Source organism: Pan troglodytes, chromosome 7 (genome assembly GCF_028858775.2).
Source record: "Pan troglodytes isolate AG18354 chromosome 7, NHGRI_mPanTro3-v2.0_pri, whole genome shotgun sequence".
In the NCBI taxonomy this organism is placed as follows: Eukaryota; Metazoa; Chordata; class Mammalia; order Primates; family Hominidae; genus Pan; species Pan troglodytes.
The window spans coordinates 64,988,154-65,014,505 of record NC_072405.2 but is presented as its reverse complement, the minus strand read 5'-3'; the positions used below and the strand labels follow the sequence as shown (position 1 = coordinate 65,014,505).

The 26,352-nt window shown below is 40.4% G+C and overlaps 1 protein-coding gene across 1 annotated transcript in view; it reads left to right on the top strand.

Annotated features, from left to right (window-relative positions):
- LOC745681 (short-chain dehydrogenase/reductase family 16C member 6-like) overlaps positions 1–26,352 on the top strand; it is a 76,851-nt gene that overhangs the window by 18,416 nt on the left and 32,083 nt on the right. Inside the window, exons 3-5 of the mRNA XM_016960190.3 lie at positions 7,870–7,971; positions 17,213–17,294; positions 19,229–19,360. The gene's annotated coding sequence lies outside the window, so the exon portion shown is untranslated. The remainder of the gene's footprint in view (positions 1–7,869; positions 7,972–17,212; positions 17,295–19,228; positions 19,361–26,352) is intronic.

The window sequence follows — 26,352 nt, the reverse complement described above, 5'->3', positions numbered from 1 at the left end:
GTCTGTTGGAGTTTGCTGGAGGTCCACTCCAGACCCTGTTTGCCTGGGTATCAGCAGCGGAGGCTGCAGAACAGCAAATATTGCTGAACAGCAAATGTTTCTGCCTGATCCTTCCTCTGGAAGCTTTGTCTCAGTGGGGTACCCAGCTGTGTGAGGTGTCAGTCTGCCCCTACTGGGGGGTGCCTCCCAGTTAGGCTACTCGGGGGTCAGGGACCCACTTGAGGAGGCAGTCTGCCTGTTCTCAGATCTCAAGTTGCGTGCTGGGAGAACCACTACTCTCTTCCAAGCTGTCAGACAGGGACATTTAAGTCTGCAGAGGTTTCTGCTGCCTTTTGTTTGGCTATGCCCCACCCCCAGAGGTGGAGTCTACAGAGGCAGGCAGGCCTCCTTGAGCTGCGGTGGGCTCCACCCAGTTCAAGCTTCCTGGCCGCTTTGTTTACCTACTTAAGCCTTAGTAATGGTGGGCGCCCCTCCCCCAGGTTCGTTGCTGCCTTGCAGTTCGATCTCAGACTGCTCTGCTAGCAATGAGCGAGACTCCGTGGCTGTGGGACCCTCCGAGCCATGCAGGGGATATAATCTCCTGGTGTGCCATTTGCTAAGACCATTGGAAAAGCACAGTATTAGGATGGCAGTGACCTGATTTTCCAGGTGCCATCTGTCACCCCTTCCCTTGGCTAGGAAAGGGAATTCCCTGACCCCTTGTGCTTCCCGGGCAAGGCGATGCCTCACCCTGCTTTGGCTCATGCTCGGTGGGCTGCGCCCACTGTCCTGCCCCCACTGTCCAACAAGCCCCAGTGAGATGAACCCAGGACCTCAGTTGGAAATGCAGAAATCACCTGTCTTCTGCGTCGCTCATGCTGGGAGCTGTAGACTGGAGGTGTTCCTATTTGGCCATCTTCCTGCCACCTTTTTTTTTTCCACTTCGTATATCTTGGCAATATTTCCACATCAACATGTGAGTCTACCTGATGCTCTTTAACTACTGCATGGAATTGTGCCATATATATGCTTTGGGTTTTTTTTAACAACTCCACTAGTAATTAATTTTTTCACATTACAAACAGTGCTTCAGTAAACATCCTTTTAAATACATATGCACTATATATCCCATTCTATGTAAAAGGCACGTGTCTGTGTGTGTGTGTGTGTGCGTGTAGTAATGGTAGTAGTAGTAATACATATTGCAAATATTCCATAGGATTAACTTTTAAAAGTAAAATTGCTGAATTACCTTTATGTTAAAAACCCTCAACAAAGTAGGCATTGAAGAAACATACTTCAAAATAATAAGAGCCATCTATGACAAATCCACAGCCAACATCATACTGAATAAGCAAAAGTTGGAAATGTTCCCCGCCTGAAAACCAGAACAAGACAAGGATGTCTTCCCTCACCACTCCTGTTCAACATAGTACTGGAAGTCCTAGCCAGAGCAATCAGGCAAGAGAAATAAATAAAAGGCACTGAAATTAAAATAGAGGAAGTCAAACTATCCCTGTTTGCAGGCAATATGACTCTATACCTAGAAAACCCCTTGGTCTTTGCCCAAAAGCTCCTTGATCTGATAAACAACTTCAGCAAGTTTCAGGATGCAAAATCAACATACAAAAATCAATTGCGCTGGGCATGGTGGCTCACATCTGTAATCCCAGCACTTTGGGAGGCTGAGGGGGTTAGATCATGAGGTCAGGAGTTTGAGACCACCCTGACCAACATGGTGAAACCCTGTCTCTACTAAAAATATAAAAATTAGCTGGGTGTGGTGGCATGTGCCTATAATCCCAGCTACTCAGGTGGCTGAGGCAGGAGAATCACTTGAATCCGGGAAGCAGAGGTTGCAGTGAGCTGAGATCGTGCCACTGCACTCCAGCCTGGGTGACACAGCAAGGCTCTGTCTCAAACAAACAAAAAATCAGTGGCATTCCTATACATCAACAACATCCAAACTGAGAGCCAAATCAAGAATGCAATCCCATACACAATATCCACAAAAACAATAAAATACCAAATGATACAGCTAACCAGGTAGGTAAAAGGTGTCTACAATGAGAATTACAAAACACTGCTGAAAGATATCAAAGAGGACATAAACAAATGAAAAAAACATTCCATGCTTATGGATAGGAAGAATCAATATTGTTAAAATGGCCACAGTGCCCAAAGCAATTTACAGATTTAGTGCTATTCCTATCAAACTACCAACAACAGTCTTAGTAAAATTAGAAAAAACTCTTTTAAAATTCATATGGAACCAAAAAAGAGCCTTACTAGCCAAGGCAATACTAAGCAAAAAGAACAAAGCTGTAGGCATTACATTACTGAACTTCAATTTATACTACAAGGCACAGTAACCAAAACAGTATGATCCTGGTAAAAAAACAGACACATAGACCAATGGAACAGAACAGAAATCCCAGAAATAATTCTGCGAATCTACAACCATCCGATCTTCCACAAAGTCGACAAAAGCAAGCAGTGAGGAAAGGACTCCCTATTCAATAAGTGGTGCTGGGATGACTGGCTAGTCACATGCAGAAGATTGAAACTGGACGTCTTCATTAACCGTATACAAAAATCAACTCCAGATGGATTAAAGCCTTAAATATAAAACCTAAAATTATGAAAACTTTGGAAAATAATCTAGGAAACACCATTGTGGACATAGGATCTGGCAAAGATTTTATGAGGAGGACACTAAACGCAATTGCAACAACAACAAATTGACAAATGGGACCTAATTAAAGAGCTTTTGCACAGCCATAAACAGACAACCTACAGAATGGGAAAACATATTTGCAAACTATGCATCTGACAAAAGTAACTATCAAGAGAGTAAACAAGCAGAATGGGAGAAAATATTTGCAAACTTTGCATCCAACAAAGGCTTAATGTCCAGAATCTGTAAGGAACTTAAACAAATCAGCAAGCAAAAAACAGCCCCATTAAAAAGCGGACAAAGAGCATGAACAGACACTTCTCAAAAGAAGACATACGTGAGTCCAACAAGCATATGAAAACATGTTCAACATCACTAGTCATTAGAGAAATGCAAATCAAAACCACAATGAGATACCATCTCACACCAGTCAGAATGGTTATTACTAAAAAGTCAAAAAATAACAGATGGCAACAAGGTTGCAGAGAAAAGGGAATGCCTATACACTACTGGAAGGAAAATAAATTAGTTCAGCCATCCTGAAAAGCAGTTTTGCGATTTTTCAAAGAACTCAAAGCAGAATTACCATTCAACCCAGCAATCCCATTATTCGATATATACCCAAATATAAATTGTTCTACCATAGAGACGCATGCATGCGTATGTTTATCACAGCACTGTTCACAATAGCAATGACATGGAATCAACCTAAATGACTGTCAATTGTAGACTAGATAAACAAAATATGGTGTATATACACCATGAAATACTATGCAGCCATAAAAAAGAACAAGATAATGTCCTTTGCTGCAACATGGATGGAGCTGGGGCCATTGTCCTAAGCAAACTAATACAGTAACAAAAACCCAAATACTGCATATTCTCATGTATAAGTGGGAGCTAAACATTGAGTACATATGGACACCAAAAAGGGAACAACAGATGCCAGGGCCTACTTGAGTGTGAAGGGAGAGAGGAGGGTGAGGACTGAAAAACTACGTATCTAGTACTATGCTTATTACCAGGGTGGCAAAATAATCTGTACACAAAACCCTTGTGACATGCAATTTACCTACATAACAAACCCTCACATGTATTTCTGAACCTAAAATAAACGTTAAAAATAAATAAATAAATATTTTTTAAAAATTGCTGGATCAAAGGACATGTATGTTTAATATTTTGTAGTTATTGCCACATACTTCTAAAGTACTGTACCAATTTATATTCCCAGCTACAATATATGTGTGTCCTTTCCTCATACTCTTGACAGTGTTAAATAATTTCAGTTACTTAATTTTGCCACAATGATGGGTAAAATAGTATCTTGCATTAATTTGTGTTAAGTCTCTCTGTACTAGTGAGTCTGAGCTTCATTTTTTGTTTCCTGAACATTCTATAAATTTTTATGTATTTTACCATTTATCTGATTGCATTTTTCTTATTGAGATATAGATAACTTTAAATGGAATGTACCAAATAATCCTTTTTCTGTCTATTGTACTATGTAACTAAGAAAAAGTTTTCCATCACAGTGTATCTTAAGCTATATATGTAATGCCTCAAATTGCAAGTCTCTTGAAAAATCTTGTGAATTTAACTTTCTGAAAACTCCAGGAATCACATAATTTTGTTATATGTGGGAAGCTACTCCAAATAGAAAACAAGCCTGTCTCCTGATAGTAAACTGACAACTTTAACATTAAATCATCCTTTGGACAATAAAGCATAAAAAGGGGAAGCATTTGAGAGTTGGAATACATCATGTGGAAATTCCTTTGTGCATAAGGAATCTCATTTTCAAAATGTGGCAACCACTAACTTATGCATTAAATTATTGGCCCAATCAGCCTCCCCAAATTGTAGCATGGTCTAGTAATGCCTGCTGTAGCAAATGGAAGGCGTAGAGCCTTTGGACAGAAGAATACTGAGCTGTTAGAAGAGTACCAAGCAGAAATGGTTTTATGTGATTAGAGATCTCTAAATTGAATCCTGCCCTCCTCCTTGAAGCATCACGGGAATATTTGCCAAGTTGAGCATCTACTATACCTGGAAGTCTTCAAATGAAACAAAAATTGGATTTTATATGACTGATTTATTGCTGTTCAAGGTCTTAATATCAAGGTATTCTAGCAAGGGAAAAACTCTATAGACTTTTGATCAGAATTTTAAAACCACTAAAATAAAACATTTCACTCTATATCAGCCAAGCACTACCAATCAGCTGCTCTAAAAAAGCTACTTACTGGTTTACTCTATTATTAATGACTTCCAGAGGTCCACCTCCGCACTCCTCCCTGCTTGGATTCCCTTTCTTCATCATAGCTCTCATACAACACTCTTTTTTGTTTGGCGGTTAGTTGGATTTTGGGCTGTCACAGCACTTGGTTCACTTTATAACTATTTCTTAATTCATTTCTCAACAAGTAGAAAGCCCCAGGAAAGTAGGAACTGTGTCTATTTTGCTTGTCATAGGCATTCAAGAAGTATCATTATGAGTCCTTGTTCCTGTCCAAACTCATAGCAAAGATATGTAAATTGTTTTAATTTAAAAGACATAATTATGCCTAGAGATAATGAACTCATGCGCAGCCAAGAAACAGAACAGGTAAGCACCACACTAAGTTAGAGCTGAATGGTGGGCCTGTGGGCTCCCAGGCTCTGAGGCTGGTGCCTGTCTGATGCAGGCAGCCTTCTTTCCTTCTTCATGATAGCTGAGAACAAGTGGCAAGGTGTAAGAGACAGCTCCACTGCCAATGACCTCAGATAGAGACAGGCCTCTTGCATGTATTGAAAGCAACAGGAAGAGTAAGAAGACACAGTTGAGGAATAAGATCTGGCCAAAGCCACTTGCCAGCTTTACCATTAGATTTGCAATATTATTTACATCATTATGGGGAAGTAACCCCAAACCTCCAATGTAAAATGTATTTCTGAACCAAAAGTGCAAAACTACTAAACAGGTAAAAGTGAGGAAAGAGAGAAGAACAAATATATCTATTTGATATGAGCAACACTATAAAATTCTAAATTACATAAGGAAAATAATATTAAAAACAAGAGTCAAAAATGCAACATTGACTTCACTCCTGATGAAATGCAAATATTAAAGGAATCTGAACAGAAAGTTTAAAACAAGTGTTTCAGTATTTTCAAAGCGATAAAGACAAGAAGGCCATTCATTAAGAAGAAGCAAGAAATCATAAAATTAAAATGTGTTAGCAATAAATTATGTCTATAGTCATTGGGAAAAAGTGTGTTTAAACAGGATTTATTCTACTCTAGACAGAATTAAAGACTGCATTCATTAATAAAAAGATAGTGATGAGAAATTAACCCACAACAAAATGAAGATTTTTTAAGTGACAAAAATTGATTGAGTGACTTGTTCCCTAAGATGAGACTACAAAGAATGGCAGAGAAGAAATAGTGAAAAAAAAAAAATAGTAGCCCTTGAAGAACCTGAGGATGGCTATAATAAAAAAGATGAATAATTACCACTATTCACAATGATGTGGAGAAGTTGAAACCCTTACACACTGCTAGAAAACAGTTTGGCAATTCCTCAAAAAGTTAATTATAAAGTTACCATAAAACCCAGAAATTTCATTTTTAAATATATACCCAAGAGAATAGAAAAGATATAGGCCAGGCACGGTGGCTCACGCCTGTAATCCCAGCACTTTGGGAGGCTGAGGTGGGCGGATCACAAGGTCAGGAGTTCAAGATCAGCCTGGCCAACATGGTGAAACCCTGTCTCTACTAAAAATACAAAAGAAAAGTAGCCGGGCAAGGTGGCACACGCCTGTAATCCCAGCTACTCAGGAGACTAAGGCAGGAGAATTGCTTGAACCTGGGAGGCGGAGGTTGCGGTGAGCCAAGATCGCACCACTGCACTCCAGCCTGGGCGACAGTGGGAGACTTTGTCTCAAAAAGAAAAAAAACAGAAAGAAAAGAAAAGAAAAGATATGTCCACACAAAAACGGTTTCATGACTTTTCACGGTAACATTATTCATAATGGCCACAAAATGAAAACAACCCAAATATCTATCAACTGATAAATGGATAAACTGTAGTATATCCATACAATAAAATATTACTTGACAATAAAAGGAAATTAAATATTGATACATGCTACAGCATGGGTGAAACTTGAAAACATCATACTAAGTAAAATAAGACACAAAAGTCACATATTGTATAATTTAATTCCATTAATAGCAAATATCCAGAATAGATAAATCCATAGAAACAGCAAGCAGATTAGTGATGGTCAGTGGCTCAGAGACAGAGGGAATGGAATGTCACTACTAATGGTTATTATGTTTCTTTTGGGGTGATCAAAATGTTCTGAAGCCAGGTACAGTAACTGATTCCTGGAATCCCAGCACTTTGGCAAGTGAAAACAAGAGGATCACTTGAGGCCAGGAGTTCAAGACAAGCCATTGCAACATAGTGAGACCCCATCCCTACAAAAAATTTAAAAATTAGCCAGGCGTGATGGTGTGCACCTCTAGTCCTAGCTGCTCAGGAGCCTGAGGCAGGAGGATTGCTTGAGCCCAGGAAGTCAAGGCTGTAGTGAGCTATGATTGTCCCCCTGTACTCCAGCGTGGGCAACAGAGACAGATGCTATGTGTAATAAATAAATAAATAATTTTTAAAAATGTTTTAATGTTACGGAATTAATAGTTGTGACAGTTACAAAACTTGGTCAATATACTAGAAAACCACTTAATTACACAATTTAAAAGACTGAATTTTATAGTATGTCAATTATATCTCAATATAGCTGTTGTTTTTTTAAAATAGTGGCTACAAATTTTATGGGATTGAAGACAAACTTTAATCCAAAGATGGCAAGCATGAAGACGGTGCCAAGCAGTTTACATAAAAGCAAATCCATACCTGGTACACTATAGTAAAACTTGTAACATCACCAAGAAAGAGAAAAATCTTAAAAACTACCAGAGATAAAAGAAAAATTAAATACAAAGAAATAACAGGCAGACTGGAGATTTTATAATAGAAACAATACATCCTAGGAGCTGTAGGAAATTATCTTTTAAAGGCAGTAGAGGAAAAGTGGGATATGAAGTGAGGGAATAGATTCAAGCCCAAATCTTACATCCTTTTAAACCAGCATTTAACAGTGTAAAAAAAGGAAGATGTTTTGAATAATATAAACATTAAGAACTTTTGTAACTCTTTCTAGAAGATATGCTAAAGGATATACTTCAGCAGAAAGAATAGCAAATGGAGAAGAAAAGAAGAGGGAAAAGAAATAAGATAAATCCAGAAACAGGTAAACAAGAAAGTAAGTATAATCAACACAGAGACTCTTTTAGACTTAGCTCTTTTCTGTTCTGGAAACATTAATTTAATTTAGTACTGACGGTTTCAAAAAGCAAATTTTATGTATTTTTAAAGCAAAATAAAATTTCCAGACAAAAATAATGAGGAAGAGAAGAGGCAGAAAATTCAGTGGGTAAAAATAGTGGCAGGGTCAAAACTGTTTTCAGGCCGGGCGCAGTAGCTCATGCCTGTAATCCCAGCATACTGGGAGGCTGAGGCAGGTGGATCACCTGAGGTCAGGAGTTTGAGACCAGCCTGGCCAACATGATGAAACCCCATCTCTAGCAAAAATACAAAAAATTAGCCAGGTGTGGTGGCAGGCACCTGTAATCCCAGCTACTCAGAAGGCTGAGGCAGGAGAATTGCTTGAACCCAGGAGGTGGAGGTTGCAGTGAGCAGAGAAGAATGGTAGCTAGTTTCCAGAGCACTCCTTAGATGCTATCTTTCCTCTCTTTTGCAATAGATAAGAGTGACTACAGGTTCTGGAACTGGACTGCCTAGGTTACAATGTTGGCATCCCAACATTGTAATCTTAGGCAAGTTACCTAAACTTTAGTGTGTTAATGGGATGATAATATTACCTAAATTACATTTGTTGTGAGAGAAGTTTGGCTACACTGAAACTATGCTTCTAAAAGTAGAAATCTTGGAGAGAAGGTAAAAATTCTTTTTTTTTCTTTTATTATTATACTTTTAAGTTTTAGGGTACATGTGCACAATGTGCAGGTTAGTTACATATGTATACATGTGTCATGCTGGTGCGCTGCACCCACTAACTCGTCATCTAGCATTAGGTATATCTCCCAATGCAATCCCTCCCCCCTCCCTCCACCCCACAACAGTCCCCAGAGTGTGATGTTCCCCTTCCTGTGTCCATGTGATCTCACTGTTCAATTCCCACCTATGAGTGAGAATATGTGGTGTTTGGTTTTTTGTTCTTGTGATAGTTTACTGAGAATGATGATTTCCAATTTCATCCATGTCCCTACAAAGGACATGAACTCATAATTTTTTATGGCTGCATACTATTCCATGGTGTATATGTGTCACATTTTCTTAATCCAGTCTATCATTGTTGGACATTTGGGTTGGTTCCAAGTCTTTGCTATTGTGAATAGTGCCACAATAAACATACGTGTGCATGTGTCTTTATAGCAGCATGATTTATAGTCCTTTGGGTATATACCCAGTAATGGGATGGCTGGGTCAAATGGTATTTCTAGTTCTAGATCCCTGAGGAATCTCCACACTGACTTCCACAATGGTTGAACTAGTTTACAGTCCCACCAACAGTGTAAAATGTTCCTATTTCTCCACATCCTCTCCAGCACCTGTTGTTTCCTGACTTTTTAATGATTGCCATCCTAACTGGTGTGAGATGGTATCTCATTGTGGTTTTGATTTGCATTTCTCTGATGGCCAGTGATGATGAGCATTTTTTCATGTGTTTTTTGGCTGCATAAATGTCTTCTTTTGAGAAGTGTCTGTTCATGTCCTTTGCCCACTTTTTGATGGGGTTGTTTGTTTTTTTCTTGTAAATTTGTTTGAGTTCATTGTAGATTCTGGATATTAGCCCTTTGTCAGATGAGTAGGTTGTGAAAATTTTCTCCCATTCTGTAGGTTGTCTGTTCACTCTGATAGTAGTTTCTTTTGCTGTGCAGAAGCTCTTTAGTTTAATTAGATCCCATTTGTGAATTTTGGCTTTTGTTGCCATTGCTTTTGGCATTTTAGACAGGAGGTCCTTGCCCATGCCTATGTCCTGAAAGGTAATGCCTAGGTTTTCTTCTAGGGTTTTTATGGTTTTAGGTCTAACATTTAAGTCTTTAATCCATCTTGAATTGATTTTTGTATAAGGTGTAAGGAAGGGATCCAGTTTCAGCTTTCTACATATGGTTAGCCAATTTTCCCAGCACCATTTATTAAATAGGGAATCCTTTCCCCATTGCTTGTTTTTCTCAGGTTTGTCAAAGATCAGATAGTTGTAGATATGCGGTGTTATTTCTGAGGGCTCTGTTCTGTTCCATTGATCTATATCTCTGTTTTGGTACCAGTACCATGCTGTTTTGGTTACTGTAGCTTTGTAGTATAGTTTGAAGTCAGGTAGTGTGATGCCTCCAGCTTTGCTCTTTTGGCTTAGGATTGACTGGCAATGCGGGCTCTTTTTTGGTTCCATATGAACTTTAAAGTAGTTTTTTCCAATTCTGTGAAGAAAGTCATTGGTAGCTTGATGGGGATGGCATTGAATCTATAAATTACCTTGGGCAGTATGGCCATTTTCATGATATTGATTCTTCCTACCCATGAGCATGGAATGTTCTTCCATTTCTTTGTACCCTCTTTTATTTCCTTGAGCAGTGGTTTGTAGTTCTCCTTGAAGAGATCCTTCACATCCCTTGTAAGTTGGATTCCTAGGTATTTTATTCCCTTTGAAGCAATTGTGAATGGGAGTTCACTCATGATTTGGCTCTCTGTTTGTCTGTTGTTGGTGTATAAGAATGCTTGTGATTATTGTACATTGATTTTGTATCCTGAGACTTTGCTGAAGTTGCTTATCAGCTTCAGGAGATTTTGGGCTGAGACAATGGGGTTTTCTAGATATACAATCATGTCATCTGCAAACAGGGACAATTTGACTTCCTCTTTTCCTAATTGAATACCCTTTATTTCCTTCTCCTGCCTAATTGCCCTGGCCAGAACTTCCAACACTATGTTGAATAGGAGTGGTGAGAGAGGGCATCCCTGTCTTGTGCCAGTTTTCAAAGGGAATGCTTCCAGTTTTTGCCCATTCAGTATGATATTGGCTGTGGGTTTGTCATAAATAGCTCTTATTATTTTGAAATACGTCCCATCAATACCTAATTTATTGAGAGTTTTTAGCATGAAGGGTTGTTGAATTTTGTCAAAGGCCTTTTCTGCATCTATTGAGATAATCATGTGGTTTTTGTCTTTGGCTCTGTTTATATGCTGGATTACATTTATTGATTTGTGTATATTGAACCAGCCTTGCATCCCAGGGATGAAGCCCACTTGATCATGGTGGATAAGCTTTTTGATGTGCTGCTGGATTCGTTTTGCCAGTATTTTATTGAGGATTTTTACATCAATGTTCATCAAGGATATTGGTCTAAAATTCTCTTCTTTGGTTGTGTCTCTGCCTGGCTTTGGTATCAGAATGATGCTGGCCTCATAAAATGAGTTAGGGAGGATTCCCTCTTTTTCTATTGATTGGAATAGTTTCAGAAGGAATGGTACCAGTTCCTCCTTGTAACTCTGGTAGAATTCAGCTGTGAATCCGTCTGGTCCTGGACTCTTTTTGGTTGGTAAGCTATTGATTATTGCCACAATTTCAGCTCCTGTTATTGGTCTATTCAGAGATTCAACTTCTTCCTGGTTTAGTCTTGGGAGGGTGTATGTTTCGAGGAATTTATCCATTTCTTCTAGATTTTCTAGTTTATTTGCATAGAGGTGTTTGTAGTATTCTCTGATGGTAGTTTGTATTTCTGTGGGATCAGTGGTGATATCCCCTTTATCATTTTTTATTGTGTCTATTTGATTCTTCTCTCTTTTTTTCTTTATTAGTCTTGCTAGCGATCTATCAATTTTGTTGATCCTTTCAAAAAACCAGCTCCTGGATTCACTAATTTTTTGAAGGGCTTTTTGTGTCTCAATTTCCTTCAGTTCTGCTCTGATTTTAGTTATTTCTTGCCTTCTGCTAGCTTTTGAATGTGTTTGCTCTTGCTTTTCTAGTTCTTTTAATTGTGATGTTAGGGTGTCAATTTTGGATATTTCCTGCTTTCTCTTGTGGGCATTTAGTGCTATAAATTTCCCTCTACACACTGCTTTGAATGTGTCCCAGAGATTCTGGTATGTTGTGTCTTTGTTCTCATTGGTTTCAAAGAACATCTTTATTTCTGCCTTCATTGTGTTATGTACCCAGTAGTCATTCAGGAGCAGGTTGTTCAGTTTCCATGTAGTTGAGCGGTTTTGAGTGAGATTCTTAATCCTAAGTTCTAGTTTGATTGCACTGTGGTCTGAGAGACAGTTTGTTATAATTTCTTTTCTTTTACATTTGCTGAGGAGAGCTTTACTTCCAAGTATGTGATCAGTTTTGGAATACGTGTGGTGTGGTGCTGAAAAAAATGTATATTCTGTTGATTTGGGGTGGAGAGTTCTGTAGATGTCTATTAGGTCCACTTGGTGCAGAGCTGAGTTCAATTCCTGGGTATCCTTGTTGACTTTCTGTCTTGTTGATCCGTCTAATGTTGACAGTGGGGTGTTAAAGTCTCCCATTATTAATGTGTGGGAGTCTAAGTCTCTTTGTAGGTCACTCAGGACTTGCTTTATGAATCTGGGTGCTCCTGTGTTGGGTGCATATATATTTAGGAGAGTTAGCTCTTCTTGTTGAATTGATCCCTTTACCATTATGTAATGGCCTTCTTTGCCTCTTTTGATCTTTGTTGGTTTAAAGTCTGTTTTATCAGAGACTAGGATTGCAACCCTTGCCTTTTTTTGTTTTCCATTTGCTTGGTAGATCTTCCTCCATCCTTTTATTTTGAGCTTATGTGTGTCTCTGCACATGAGATGGGTTTCCTGAATACAGCACACTTATGGGTCTTGAGTCTTTATCCAATTTGCCAGTCTGTGTCTTTTAATTGGAGCATTTAGTCCATTTACATTTAAAGTTAATATTGTTATGTGTGAATTTGATCCTGTCATTATGATGTTAGCTGGTTATTTTGCTCATTAGTTGATGCAGTTTCTTCCTAGTCTTGATGGTCTTTACATTTTGGCATGATTTTGCAGCGGTTGGTACCAGTTGTTCCTTTCCATGTTTAGCGCTTCCTTCAGGAGCTCTTTTAGGGCAGGCCTGGTGGTGATAAAATCTCTCAGCATTTGCTTGTCTGTAAAGTATTTTATTTCTCCTTCACTTGTGAAGCTGAGTTTGGCTGGATATGAAATTCTGGGTTGAAAATTCTTTTCTTTAAGAATGTTGAATATTGGCCCCCACTCTCTTCTGGCTTGTAGGGTTTCTGCCGAGAGATCCGCTGTTAGTCTGATGGGCTTCCCTTTGAGGGTAACCCGACCTTTCTCTCTGGCTGCCCTTAACATTTTTTCCTTCATTTCAACTTTGGTGAATCTGACAATTATGTGTCTTGGAGTTGCTCTTCTCGAGGAGTATCTTTGTGGCGTTCTCTGTATTTCCTGAATCTGAATGTTGGCCTGCCTTGCTAGATTGGGGAAGTTCTCCTGGGTAATATCCTGCAGAGTGTTTTCCAACTTGGTTCCATTCTCCCCATCACTTTCAGGTACACCAATCAGAAGTAGATTTGGTCTTTTCACATAGTCCCATATTTCTTGGAGGCTTTGCTCATTTCTTTTTATTCTTTTTTCTCTAAACTTCCCTTCTCGCTTCATTTCATTCATTTCATCTTCCATCACTGATACCCTTTCTTCCAGTTGATCACTTCGGCTCCTGAGGCTTCTGCATTCTTCACGTAGTTCTCGAGCCTTGGTTTTCAGCTCCATCAGCTCCTTTAAGCACTTCTCTGTATTGGTTATTCTAGTTATACATTCTTCTAAATTTTTTTCAAAGTTTTCAACTTCTTTACCTTTGGTTTGAAAGTCCTCCCGTAGCTCAGAGTAATTTGATCGTCTGAAGCCTTCTTCTCTCAGCTCGTCAAAGTCATTCTCCGTCCAGCTTTGTTCCATTGCTGGTGAGGAACTGCGTTCCTTTGGAGGAGGAGAGGCACTCTGCTTTTTAGAGTTTCCAGTTTTTCTGTTCTGTTTTTTCCCCATCTTTGTGGTTTTATCTACTTTTGGTCTTTGATGATGGTGATGTACAGATGGGTTTTTGGTGTGGATGTCCTTTCTGTTTGTTAGTTTTCCTTCTAACAGACAGGACCCTCAGCTGCAGGTCTGTTGGAGTACCCTGCCGTGTGAGGTGTCAGTGTGCCCCTGTTGGCTGGTGCCTCCCAGTTAGGCTGCTCGGGGGTCAGGGGTCAGGCACCCACTTGAGGAGGCAGTCTGTCCCTTCTCAGATCTCCAGCTGCGTACTGGAAGAACCACTGCTCTCTTCCAAGCTGTCAGACAGGGACATTTAAGTCTGCAGAGGTTACTGCTGTCTTTTTGTTTGTCTGTGCCCTGCCCCCAGAGGTGGAGCCTACAGAGGCAGGCAGGCCTCCTTGAGCTGTGGTGGGCTCCTCCCAGTTCAAGCTTCCCAGCTGCTTTGTTTACCTAAGCAAGCCTGGGCAATGGCGGGCGCCCCTCCCCCAGCCCGGCTGCCGCCTTGCAGTTTGATCTCAGACTGCTGTGCCAGCAATCAGCGACACTCCGTGGTCGTAGGACCCTCCGAGCCAGGTGCGGGATATAATCTCGTGGTGCGCCGTTTTTTAAGCCCGTCGGAAAAGCGCAGTATTAGGGTGGGAGTGGCCTGGTTTTCCAGGTGCCGTCCATCACCCCTTTCTTTGACTAGAAAAGGGAACTCCCTGACCCCTTGCACTTCCCCAGTGAGGAAATGCCTTGCCCTGCTTCGGCTTGTGCATGGTGCCCGCACCCACTGACCTGCGCCCACTGTCTGGCACTCCCTAGTGAGATGAACCCAGTACCTCAGATGGAAATGCAGAAATCACCCGTCTTCTGCGTTGCTCACGCTGGGAGCTGTAGACCTGAGCTGTTCCTATTCGGCCATCTTGGCTCCTCCCCCAAAAATTCTTAAAAGAATAGGAAAGAAGATGGAAAAGTCAACGCTTCCAAACTTTGGTATTCTCAAGTGCACTTTGCCAAGAAGTTCCCTCTTGTCCCATCCCAACAGGATAGGAACAGGTTCTAGCCTTGGAAGGCAGTGAGGGCTGTCAATCAAATAGAGCACTTGGGTTGTGAGAAAACAAACATGCTGACCAAACCAGAGACAAGTTCAACAGAGGATTAGTTGAGACAAGGTCCAGCGAGTTATGCCTATTCATTTCTCTAACAAATAGTTATTAGACATTCTTCTAGGTTGTGTCCACCTGAAAAGATATTCAAAGTGTAAGTTCTAGGTTACAAAACCAACATCAAGCTCACTCAGCAGATATTGAGGGAGGGAGGGCTGAGGGACTGCTGAAGTTGGAGACTGAAATAAAGCAAATTCTACTAAGAGCTCAAAACCCATTGTCTTAAAGCAAAGTCAAGTTTTGCCTGAACTGATGGCCACGCTTTGGCTTTCTTAAAGTGGCAAGGTTGTGTTACAGGCTTGTGAGCAACTGATAAACAGCATCTACTTGGCTCCACACCTGCCAGAAGCTACCTAAATAGATTACATGGATGGGCTGCATTGCTCTCTGGCTTCCTGTTGGGTTTGACTGAGTGGACATACCAGCAGATTAAAGAGTGAGTTATGAATTATTTATACCTCCAGCTTCTTCCCTGCAGGGTTGTCACTGGCTAACTGGGCCCCCGAACTAAAGGTCTCAGATTCCTCTCCATCTTTCCTCTCTGCCTTTGGTTCTGGTAATGCTCCCTGCCTCTGCTCCTTCAGACCCGGGCAGCCTTCTGTCACCAGCCACTGGTCACCTCATTCTCCCATGCAGTTTCCTCATGCCCTGTCCACATCTCCGTAAATAGTCTCTTGATTAAACTCGACTTGAAGAACCTGTGTGGTTGCTGAGACCCAGCATGTAGTAATGAGCAGATAAAAATCCCTGAGATTGCAGAAGAAAAAAAGATCTCAGAAGCAGCTCCATGGGGAGACTGGCACCTGCAGTCAGACCAGGCTGTTCAGTATGGTTGGCCATTTGCAGAACTACAAGCAGAAAAATGGGACTGGTGAAATCACTGCAGGGTCAGAGGGATTTCACATTCCTCAGACGACCAGAATTGTGACCATTTCCACTCTGTGTCCTTTCCTCCCTTCTTAGAGTGCCTCAAAATATATTATAACAACATTCAAATCTGCTTACAGGAAGGAAGACTCAACTCCAGGAAAGAGACAATATTTTATTAATGAAAACACACACACAGTAATTTTCGTGGATTATTTTAATAAAGTATAACTCTCTAGCGCCCCTAAGTCCTTGGAGTTTGACAGAATCGATAAAGGAAGCTGTGTTCTGCAACTCCTACTTCTCTTAAATGGATTTTGTTCTGTTAGAGTTGGTTTTATTTATGTGTATGTTTTTAATCATATATATATATTTAATTGTATAAATTTTTCAGATGTGATGTTGTGGAAAGAGTAGCAGGACAGGGTCTAGCTTTGGGTCACTTGTGTGACTTACGCATGACCTCCCCAAGCTCCGATTCCTTTTGATCAGTTAGGGAGCGATGATAGCCATCAATCTCATTTGGGGCATTATTGAAATGGACATCTTTATTTTAGTTTCACGAGCTCTGCAGGCCTAGACTGGCTGCATGTTGTGCTCTTCATAAAATAGGATGTTATGTAAAAACAAAACCTAATATCTAATAAGGGAGAAACACCTTTGTAAATTTTATGACAGTGGATCTGATTTGCATTTCTATATGCAACCAAAAATATTTCTTCAAAATCACTTTTATTAATTTTTTGCTATCACTTTTAATCTAGTCTAAATAGTCTGGGCAAACTACATTTGTTACAATTAACCTTGTACCTATTATGTTGTAAAAATTTCAAAGATGGCTTGTACAATTAAGAAAATTTCACAACAGCCCCAAATGGTAAGTGTTCTATCAAGTCTTCCAGGCCATTTTATTAGCCAATGTAGTTTCTTAGTGTTAGGCTCACTGTTGAACTTTACTTTGATGTCAAAATTCTGGCAATAGGCCAAATAACTTCAAAAGATCCATTACTGTCCTACAACTCTATTTCAGAACCATGGATATATTTCAGTAAGTTCCAAAAGGCAAAAGGAAACCAGGTATCTATCCACAATAAACTTGAAATATAAAAAACTATCAAAGTGTTTATCTTTAAATCTACTGTGATTTTTTTCATCTATTTCATGTAAAGAGTAAGGTTTTATGTACTTTATGAATGGCAGAAATCCTGGTTTGCTCATTAAGCAATTAATTAATAGCTACTGTATCCCTATAACGTGAAACACTATGGGGTAATAAAGCACATCAATCTCTCTAGGTTAGATCTATTTTGGATTCTCTGAGAGCAATGCATTTTTCCTCCATGACATATAACTGGAATTAAATATTTTTACTCAATTAGGTGTTTTCTATCTGTCTCCCACTAGACTTACTACGAAAAAAATAATCCTCGGTGCTTTGTCATAGCTGTAATCCCTGGAGCCTAGTATACAACTTTCAACAAAACAGGTATTTGAAAAATGTTTGTTAAACACATGAAAAAAAAAAAGCTTAACATCACTGATCGTTAGAGAAATGCACATCAAAACCACAATGAGTGAGATAACCACATCTCACACCAGTCAGAATAGCTATTATTAAAAAGTCAAAAAACAACAGATACTGGTGAGGTTGTGGAGAAAAAGGAATGCTTTTACACTATTGGCAGTAGCATAAATTAGCCCAACCACATGGAAGACAGTGTGGCGATTCCTCAAAGACCTAGAACCAGAAATACCATTCCACCCAGCAATCCCATTACTGGGTATACACCATAAGGAATATAAATCATTCTATTATAAAGATACATGCACGTATATGTTCACTGCAGCACTATCCACAATGGCAAAGACATGGAATCAACCTAAATGCCCATCAATAATAGACTGGATAAAGAAAGTGTGGTACATATACACCACAGAATACTATGCAACCATAAAAAGGAAAGCTATGTCCTTTGCAGGGACATGGATGGAGCTGAAAGCCGTCATCCACAGCAAACTAATGCAGGAACAGAAAACCAAGTATTGCATGTTCTTACTTGTAAGTGGGAGCTGAGTAATGAGAGCACATGGATGGACACAAGGAGAAGGAACAACACACACTAGGGCCTGCCATAGGGTCGGGAGTGGGAGGAAGAATGGCTAATGCATGCTGGGCTTAATACCTAGGTGATGGGATGATTTGTGCAGCTGACCACCATGGCACACATTTACCTATGTAGCAAACCTCCACATCCCGCTCATGTACCCTTGAACTTAAAATGAAAGTTGGAAATTTGAAAAGGAAAAATGTTGGTTAAATAAATGAATGGCTTAAAAATCAGCTGGATGGATAGCACACAAATGGCATACGTACTTAAAATTGATTATCAATAGAAGGCAAAAATAAACAGATCAGACAATAACTGAGGAAAAGTGCTGTCACTGTGCACTGCAATGGAGAAAATGGAATCAGAGCTGTGATGGGATGGAGGACCCACTCGTCTAAGAATGTGGTGTTTAGGCAGGATGGAGCCAAGAGGGCTCTGGGAGGTGGGAATCAGGCCTGGGCCTCACATTACTAAATCTTACATACATTGTCATAGAGTCCACTCAAAGTTCTGGAAGAAGATTACGCTCATTATAGAATACATAGCAAGCATCACGAGTTAATGCTTTTTTAAAAAATAAATCCTGTAGTTGTGTCATTATCAAAATTATACTACAGTGTATTTTCTGGGTTAAAAATGTAACAGTCAATTTTTAAAGCCACAGGTGTGGTGACTCTTATTTGGCATTTCTTCATTTTTCAGTATTTAGTAGAGACAACACATGGAAGGGCCACTGCCTCTCTCTGTCTCTAAACTGTCAATTGGGACTGTCAATTGTCAATTGTGGAAGAGAAGAGAGCTCATTCCAGGCTGGGAAAAGTGCTAGCGAGTGAGAGAGTTGGGAATATAAACAGCTTGCTCCTTGGACTCTGGGTAAGCTAGGTGGCACAGGACTTAAGTGACAGGGAAAAAATCCAGAAAAACTAGTTAGAATCAAATTACAAAGACATTAAATGACAGGCAAAGGCATTTAGACTACGTCCACCATTGGATCCCTCAGTCACAGTGGTCACATAGTCACTTCTTTCTACAGTGCCTCTGATACCTGCCCTTCCTTTCCATTTTCAAAGCTGCCCGTTTGGCCTGCTCAGGCGGGTCCTCAGTTCTGCTGAGGGTGCAACCTCCAGGTCACCAGTCCCTATCAGGAAGGTTTCACCGTGCTGATGGAGGCAAGGACGAGACTACCAGGATGTGTGATAACCACCAGGCAGTCCTCTTCTCCCTTTAATTTAGGATTCTTGATCTCCTATGTTTGATGTTACACAGTAACACAAACTCAGCTGTTTAAAACAACTTTATTTATTTCACACAGTCTACAGGACAGAAGAAGCCTGAGCACAGCATTGCTGGGTCCTCTGCTCCAGGTGCTGACAAGGACATCTGAAGCTTACGTTTCTCATTCGAGCTCATGTGGAGTAGCAGGGATCCGTTCCTGTGGTTGCAGGTCTGAAGTCCTATTTCTTTGCTGGCTGTCAGAAGCCACTCACAGTCATTCCTTGTCACATGGTTCCCTCCACCTTCAAATCAGCATGGAGAATCTCCCTCATGCTGAATTCCTCTTACCCTTCTAGTCTCTTCTGTCAGCAAGAGCCCGGTCAGCCCAGTCTCCTCTAATGGGCTTACCTGGTTAGATGTGATCCGCAGAGGATAATCTCCCTTTTCTTAAGTCAACTAACTTGGGACCTTAAGAACATCTGCAAAATCCCCTCACAGCAATGCCTCGATTCTTGTTTGATTGAATGACTTGGAAAAGATGTGTGCACACCACAGGCAGGAACCTTGCGGCCCTCTTAGACTTCTGCCTACCACACATTCATGGGTAAACTAACGAACCCATGACAAGTGGTTCAGGTAAAATAAAAATAAGTCAAACTCTTAGCTAATCCATTGTGAAGTTACACTTCCAAAAGTTGGGTCACGACTTTTTTTGTTGTTGTTGTTGTTGTTTGTATTTGTAAACAAGATTCTGTAACATAATCCAGGATCTTGTTTATTTCCTACCCTTCCACCTGAACCCCTGTTGCTACACAGTATGCCAAGCTCAGGCAGAGGTTCAAGACATGTTTTGTTCTCTCCCGCCTTCTACAGGCTTGGAATCCCTCCTTGACACCTCAGTCTGAGGACCTGAGCCCTCTCACCTGCATTCTTATGCTCTGATGCTGGCCAGACACCTTTCTCTCTCTGCACCTGGCACAGATCCTCAGTCCTTTGTAGGTTATGGCCCAGTGGGTCTCAAACGTGAGTGTGCACCAGTATCACCTGCAGGCCTTGTTCAAATTGAAATTGCTGGGCTGCTCCCCAGAGTTTCTGATTCCATAGGTCTGGGGTGAGGCCCAATAATTTGTATTTCCAGCAAGTTCCAAGGGGATGCTGTTGCTGCTGAGACCACACTGCTGAGACTGCAATTTGAGAGCCACTGTCTTTTCCCTCCCTTCACCTGAGTAGAAAATATGCAGCCCAATGAACTTACTGCCAGAGAAGTCAGTTGACTTTTAACTTGGAACACCTCAGCACCACTGACCATCAAGGACCCACACTAGTCTTTGTAGAGAGCTTCTTGGTGTCCACATCTGATGGGGCATGCTGAGCAGAACCCAAACACATTAGAAGCTAAGTTTTCAGGTCAGCAGACTTCTCTTCATGGTGACTGTTATTTCACATATTCAGAAAATATTTATTAAGCACATAATATGTGCCAGGAATGCAATTGTAAACAAGGCAGATACTTCATTTCCTGGCACCTGGAACTTGCAATAGACCACTGAGTAGTTTCTGCCCTGTCTTGTGCCGAATGCAGCTGGATCAACAAGGATTTGAATAGCTCATGTAATTGGGAAAGCCAACATCGAGCAGAGCTTTGCTCGATGTTGTGAGATGGCAACTAGATTTCACCCCAGTTGCCAAGTGTGATTAATCTCTAGGAGGGGTTGACAAGGATTCCAGGCCATGTCAGAGTTCGGTAGGGTTAAAAGATAAACTTAGGTACATCAAAATCATGTGTTTGTGTGTATGTGTGTGTGTGTGTGTATAAATTCATATGGACGTGTATATATATGTATATATATATGTATATATTCGTAGAGAAAGAGAGAGAAAGCACGAAAAATGGGATGGGGTAGTTATGGCTGAAATAGAAGGATATCCACCATGAGTACCTGGCTATATAACTTTGTTCTTTGAATAATTAATATGAATTACCTATTCCAAACAATAACTAAAACTAAATCTTAAAAGAATATTTTTAATTTTAAACAAACTGAAACAAATGTACTTGTGTGTATATCAAGTTAATAACACAGGAACATGTATCTCAATTTCCTTTAGAATGTAGTACTTTAACCATGTGCTTATAGTGGAAGGCATTCTAGAAATAAAAAGAAACTCAGGGGAATTTTGAACTTCCTCAGCAGTTTTGCTGTTTGTAGTAATATTTATGTGTTTTGTAACTATTCTCCTTATATTGAAAGAAAATGAAGAAGAGCTATGGGAAGAAAGATTTTCAATGTAAGAGGAAAAAGATGTATATAGAATAAAAAACAAGTTAAAATGATTCGATGCTAAAGTTGATTTGAAAATGTCAATGTCAAGATATTTTAAAATATATACTATCTGGCTCTGCCACTTTAAAAAAAAAACAAACCTTAGAATTTATTGCTGCTTCAGTAGTAATGAGCAACCTAAGATCCTAGATTTTGGTGTCTGATATTCTGCTGGAATGAACAATAATTCTTTTTTTTTTTTTTTTTTTGTGAGACAGAGTTTCACTCTTCTTGCCCAGGCTGGAGTGCAATGGCGCAATCTCGGCTCACCTCTACCGGGAGGTGGAGACCTCCCGGGTTCAAGTGATTCTCCTTCCTAAGCCTCCCATGTAGCTGGTATTACAGGTGCCTGCCACCACTCCCGGCTATTTTATATATATATATATATTTGTAGTAGAGATGGGGTTTTGTCATGTTGGCCAGGCTGGTTTTGAACTCCTGGCCTCAGGTGATCCGCCTGCCTTGGCCTCCCAAAGTACAGGTGTGAGCCACCACGCCCGACCCAGGAATGAAAATTCTTACAGAAACAGCTAATTCGAGTTCTGATATAGAAGTTTAAGGTGGGCCTGAGGTACCTTATTGTGCCAGAAAGCAAGGTCATTTCCAAAGCTTACAAGACTTTCCTCCTCCTCCTCCTCCTCCCCCTCCACCCCTTCCCCCTCTGCCTCCTCCTCCTCTTCCTCCTCCTCCTTTCTCTCCTCCTCCTCCTTCTTTTTCTTCTTCTTCTTCCTCTCCCTCCCTTCAGAGGCGCCAGGAGTGAGGTGAGATGAGAAGTTGATGGCAGGGTCAGGGTTGAGGAGGAGGAAGGATTGTCATTTCTGGGTATTCCTTTCAAAAATGCTTGAATGACCTATATCTGGACATGAGGACACATTGGATGGACCCATGCTGAGGGTCTTCCTACAGAGTAAAAGGACTGCACTTTGTAAAATTGCCAAGGTCATGGAATTTTGGAAAGCCAAAATTTTCCTGGGTTTCCGTGGAAACCCAGAAAAGACTGAGGAATGGTTTCAGAGTAAGGGAGATTAAAAAGAATGTCAACTACAAGCAAAAAAACAATCCAATTTGTTACTACTGGGGCAGTAATAAATTCTAGGCTTTTAGGTGGCAGAGCCAGGTAATATATATTTTTTAAATATCTTGACATTTATATTTTCAAATAATATCAATATGAATATATATTATTGATATTTTCTTTCTTTCTTTCTTTTTTCTTTTTGAGCAGGGTTTCACTCTTGTTGCCCAGGCTGGAGTGCAATGGTGTGGTCTCAGCTCACCACAACCTCTGCCTCCTGGGTTCAAGCGATTCTCCTGCCTTAGCCTCTCAAGTAGCTGGGATTACAGGCATCCACCACCATGCCTGGCTAATTTTTGTATTTTTAGTAGAGACAGTGTTTCACCATATTGGCCAGGCTGGTCTCAAACTCCTGACCTCAGGTGATCTGCCCATCTCGGCCTCCCAAAGTGCTGGGATTACAGACGTGAGCCACTGTGCCCAGTCGATGTTTTCAAACAATAGTAGACAACATTGGAGTGTTTGGAGAAATTTGAATGGAGACTGTGAGTTACATATTCACCTTCTGATGTAAATGGTTGTATTGTGGTTTTGCAGGAGTGTCCTTGTTTTGTGGAAACACACAGTGGAGGATTAGGTGGCAATAATGCAATGAGACATCATGCAGAAAAAGAAAAATAATAATGGATGAAAATATATATGTGTTATTATATATGTACATATACATAGAAAGAAAGAGGAGAGTTCTCTGTAACAATTTCACAAATTTTCTATAAATTTTAGATTATTTCAAAATTTAAAAAACACACTGGGCACAGTGGTGTGCACTTGTAGTCCCAACTACTTGGGAGGCTGAGGTGGGAGGATTGTTTGAATCCAGGAGTTCGTGCCCAGCCTGGACACTACAGTGAGACTCCATCTCTTAAAAAAAAAATAGAAACATACGGTGAAATATTATTACATAATGACATTCCTCATTTTGCCCATTTGCCTTAGTTCATTTTGTGCTGCTGTAACAGAATACCATAGAGTGGGTAATTTACAATAAACAGAAATGTATTGGCTCACAGTTCTGGAGGCCGGGAAGTCCAGGATTGAGCCATCATCATCTGGCAAAGGCCCTCTTACTTCATCCTGACATGGCATAAGGGCAAAGAGAGAGTGAAAGAGAGAGGCAAGAGGGGGGCAGATTCATCTTTTTATAAGAATTCCACTCCTGTGATAATGGCATTAATGCACTCATGAGGGCAAAGCCCCTCGCAGGTGAATTGCCTCTTAAAGGTCCCACCTCTCAATACTATTACAATGGCAATTGAATTTTAATATGATTTTGGGAGGCAACAAACATTGAAAGCATAGCAAAAGTAGTGCAAGACCATAAAAATGACCCAAAAAATTTCAGTGCAAGTTGTAAGCATATAAAACAATGTCAACCGTAAATGGGAAATATTACAATTATGCCATAACCATTAAAAATTTTTGCCAAAACATTAAAAGCTCTATTACCATTGGTTATAAATGTATGAGGACACTTAAAAATAGTAGAACTAGTATTTACTTTGTACAATGTAATTTAAAACACTTGAAACATTGAGAATTAAAGTGTTTTATTTCTTTGTAAAGCATGTATTAAGTTCAACCCATGCTTGTCTTCTCATCATGTAACTTACCATATGGGAAAAGCATCTTTCCTGTGCTTTCTTGAATTTTCCCACACCTTTCTAAGTTCAGATCAGCTTTTAATATTTTATGCATTGTGCTTTTGACATCATAAAATTACCTCTGAGAATTCTGTATGTGAGGTTTTTTGATGGCATCATTTCCTCTGGGACATATTTATCCTTTTGGTCACAACCCCCTTCCTCACTTATGTTGGTAAGTACCCTTCACTGAGTTCCCCTGAACACATAGCTGGAGTCTCTCCAATAATAGCAGTGTTCCCATTCCCAGCCAGCTATTCTTCTATTGCTCTATTTACATTCACTTCAAATCCTGCGGCTATTTGCACAGCACAGTAAGAGTTTTCATCATCTTGAACTCGTATCATGCACTGTTGCTTCCTGCCTTGATGCTTGAATGTTTCCAATTGTGTGTCAAGTTTCTTCTAAAACTCAGCAAAAGAAATTGCTTCATCTTCATGTCTTAGTCCATCATAACAAATTATCTGAGACTGGGTAATTTACAAGCAACAGAGATTTATTTCAAGGTGGAGGTAGCCATGCCTCCACAGCTCATATACTCTGCCCACCTAAAGATTTGGCACTACACAGATGCTGCCAAGGTTTACTGCTTGAGCTATCTGTAGTGGCAACCCCAGCAACATTTGGGCCTGCTTGAGACACAGCTGGGGCGGCCTGGGAGTGCTGCACCAGAATATATGAAGCAGAGACTTGAGGCAGGCCTGGACAGAGAGCTGTAAGGTCCCACTGGTGCCCTGGGCCCCTCCCTTGAAACCACTGTGCCCTCAAAATCTTGGTATTCTGGGCCTGTGATGGGAGTGGCAGCCTCAAATATCTCTGAAATGCCTTTTGGGTCATTCTCCCACTGTCTTGATGAATAATATTGTAGTTTGCCAGCCGCCATTAGTATTTTCCCCCAAACAAGCCTTTTTTTTTCTTTTTTTACTACATGGCTGGGCTGAGATATTTCCAACTCTTTAATATCTGTGTATTTTAGGATTATAAATTCCATATTTAATTCATCTTCTCTTCTTGCATTTTATCATAAGCCATCAAGAGAAGCCATGCAGCACCCTGAACACTTAACTTGGAGATTTCCTCCGCCAAATATCCCAGTTCATTGCTTGCAAGTTCTGCTTTCCCCAAAGCACAGACACAATTCAGTCAAGTTACTTGCCATTGTGTAAAAAGAATGACCTTTTGTCTAATTTCCAATAACATATTCCTAATTTTCATCTAAGACCTTATCAGAATGGCCTTTCCTGTCTATATTTCTACCAACATTCTGATCACAACCACTTAGACAATCTCTAAGAAGACCTCTTCCTCTTCTGAGCTCTCACCAAAATCACCCTTAACACTCTGCTCACAGCAATTTAGCCTTGTTCTAGCATGCATTTTTTTTTTTTTTTGAGACAGAGTCTCACTCTGTCACCCAGGCTGGAGTGCAGTGGCGCGATCTCAGCTCACTGCAACCTCCGCCTCCCAGGTTCAAGCAATTCTCTGCCTCAGCCTCCTGAGTAGCTGGGGTTACAGGCGCCCACCACCATGCCCAGCTAATTTTTGTATTTTTAGTAGAGACGGGGCTTCACCATCTTGACCAGGCTTGTCTTCAACTCCTGACCTCGTGATCCACCTGCCTCGGCCTCCCAAAGTGCTGGGATTACAGGCGTGAGCCACCGTGCCCGGCCTAGCATGCACTTTCAAACAGTTCCAGCCTCTATCCATTACCAAGTTCCAAAGCCACTTTCACATTTTCAAGTATTTGTTATTAACAATATCCCAATTTTTGGTACCAATTTCTCTCTTAGTCCACTTATGCTTCTATAACAAATCCTAGGCTGAGTAATTGATAAATAATAGAAATGTTTTTCTCACAGGCGTGGATGCTGGGAAGCCCAAGAACAAGGCACCAGCAGATTCAGTGTCTAGTGAGGGCTGCCACTCCCAGCTTTCAAGATAGTGCCTTGTTCTGTATCTTCTGGAGGAAATAAATGCTGTGTCCTCACATGGCAGAAAAGACAGAAAGGGCAAAAACGAAAAACAAGTTAGCTAGTTTTCTAGAGCCCTTTTATAAGGGCTCTAATCCATTCATGAGGGTGGAGCCCTCATGATCTGATCACCTCTTAATGCCTCCACCTCAATACTATCACTTTGGCGATTAAGTACCAGTATAAAAATATTGGGGAATATTCAGACCATA